The sequence below is a fragment of the Triticum dicoccoides genome, chromosome 1B, assembly GCF_002162155.2.
Source record: "Triticum dicoccoides isolate Atlit2015 ecotype Zavitan chromosome 1B, WEW_v2.0, whole genome shotgun sequence".
Classification (NCBI taxonomy): domain Eukaryota; kingdom Viridiplantae; phylum Streptophyta; class Magnoliopsida; order Poales; family Poaceae; genus Triticum; species Triticum dicoccoides.
Genome location: NC_041381.1, coordinates 213,066,770 through 213,069,325, shown reverse-complemented (window position 1 = coordinate 213,069,325; position 2,556 = coordinate 213,066,770).

Below are 2,556 nucleotides of genomic sequence, written 5' to 3'. Positions count from 1 at the left end.
TGTTCTGCCGAGAGCTTTTGAATCCGGCATTGACTGTCGTGCTCTTCAGACTGTTTTCCTTGGTCCGGCGCTGGTCCTTGTTGCGTCGTGGTTTCCCATTTCCATCCCTAACCTCAGATGTACTTGGGTCGCTGGTGCTGCATCTTGCCAGCCAGCTATCCTCTCCCGCGCAAAAGCGGGTCATGAGGCTTGTTAGTGCGGCCATTGTTCTCGGCTTTTCTTGGCCAAGGTGTCTGGTGAGCTATTCGTCTCGGACGTTGTGTTTGAAAGCTGCTAAGGCTTCGGCATCCGGACAGTCGACTATTTGGTTCTTTTTGGTGAGAAACCTATTCCAGAATTTTCGAGCTGACTCTCCGGGCTGCTGGGTTATGTGACTTAAATCGTCTGCGTACGGAGGTCGGACATAGGTCCCTTGAAAATTGGCCCGAAAAGCATCCTCGAGCTCTTCCCAACTTCCAATAGTGTTTTCGGGGAGGCTTTTAAGCCAATGCCGGGCTGGCCCTTTGAGCTTGAGGGGTAAATATTTTATGGCGTGGAGGTCATCTCCTCTGGCCATGTGTATGTGGAGGATGTAATCCTCAATCCAGACTCCAGGATCTGTCGTTCCGTCATATGCCTCCATGTTTATGGGCTTGAATCCCGCTGGAAATTCATGATCCAGCACCTCATCGGTGAAACATAGGGGGTGCACGGCGCCCCTATATTTGGGTGTGCCGTGATGTTCGGATACTTGACGTGCTGCATTGCTCGCTAGAGCTTGTTTTCTTGGCCCATAGATAGACCTAACTGGGCCATCCTTTTGGGGCGAATCCTTATGCGGATCGCGTGCCGGCTTGTGTGTGGCGCCACTTGCCGCTCTATGTTTGTCGTGTGGTCGTCTATCCGACCGGGCGACCGCTTTGTTCTTTGATTGTGGGGGCTCTACGGCCTCCTCGTCAAATTCGGGCAGTAGTTTGCGCTTCGGGTAGCTCTTTGTTTGGCAACTATCGTCGTATTTGTCTGCGGTGTTGAGTACTTTGCTCCATCTCATTCTGAGTGCGTCTTCTGCTGTTTTGAGTTTCCACTTCTGCTTCTTCAGACTACGTGCAGTGGCGACGAGCCTTTTGTGGAGGTTCTTCTGCTCCAACGATGTGTCCGGCGTGAGATTGTCCGGACTGTTATCTTCGCTGGGGACGGATTATTTATCCAAGTTATCCTGTTCGGATGGTTGCTCGAGGGCATGTTCATCGTCCACCAGTTCGCCCTGCTCTATGGCTGGGTCTGTATGGGTGCTGTATTTGTCGAGGCGGGACTTTGAGCGGCGCTTACGTCGCCGTTTTGACTGCTTTTCGAGGGAATTATCCTTCGCAGTGTCCCGTTGTTCCTCGTTATCGCTTCCTTTGGGTGTATCCACCATATATACATCATGAGTTGAGGTGGCCTTCCAGTGCCCTGTAGGCGCTGGTTCTTGGTCATCTCCGGCATCGTCGTCCATACCATCGATGTCTTCGGAGTCAAAGTCGAGCATGTCGGTTAAATCATCGACAGTGGCTACAAAGTGGGTGGTGGGTGGGCGTTGAATTTCTTCGTCGTCCGTGTCCCAACCTTCCTGACCATAGTCCAGCCAGGGCTCTCCTAATAAAGAGAGAGACTTTAGCGAGTTCAGGATGTCGCCGAAGGGCGAGTGCTGAAAGATGTCCATGGCAGTGAACTCCATAACAGGTGCCCAACCGGATTCGATTGGCAGCGGCGCGGAAGGTTCGGAGTCCAGAGAGGAGTCCGGCACCTTGGAGTCACGAGCTTCGCAAAGGACATGGATGGTGTTCGGCTCGATCACCGTAGAGATTGTAGCCCCCGAGGCGGTGTCCAGCCACTCATCCTCGATCGGCAAAGTCGGCTCCGAGCTAAGGGTCGGAGCGGGCTCTGGTGCGGCCTCCAGGGTACTGTCCGGCGGCAGAGCTAGATCATACCCATCGAGACAGTGTGGCGCGCTTGGCTGTGGCTCAAATCCGCCAAAGATCAAGTATCCTCGGACGTCAGCCGTGTAGTTCAAACTCCCAAATCTGACCTGATGGCCAGGGGCGTAGCTTTCGATCTGCTCTAGATGGCCAAGTGAATTGGCCCGCAGTGCAAAGCCACCGAATACGAAGATCTGTCCGGGGAGAAAAGTCTCATCCTGGACCGCGTCGTTGTTGATGATCAAAGGGGCCATCGGGCCTAAAGGTGACGACACAGAGGAACTCTCAATGAAAGCACCAATGTCGGTGTCAAAACCGGTGGATCTCGGGTAGGGGGTCCCGAACTGTGCGTCTAGGCAGATGGTAACATGAGACAAGGGACACGATGTTTTTACCCAGGTTCGGGCCCTCTCGGTGGAGGTAAAACCCTACTCCTGCTTGATTAATATTGATGATATGGGTAGTACAAGAGTAGATCTACCACGAGATCAAAGAGGCTAAACCCTAGAAGCTAGCCTATGGTATGATTGTTGTTCGTCCTACAGACTAAAACCCTCTTCGGTTTATATAGACACCAGAGAGGGCTAGGGTTACACAGAGTCGGTTACAGTGGTAGGAG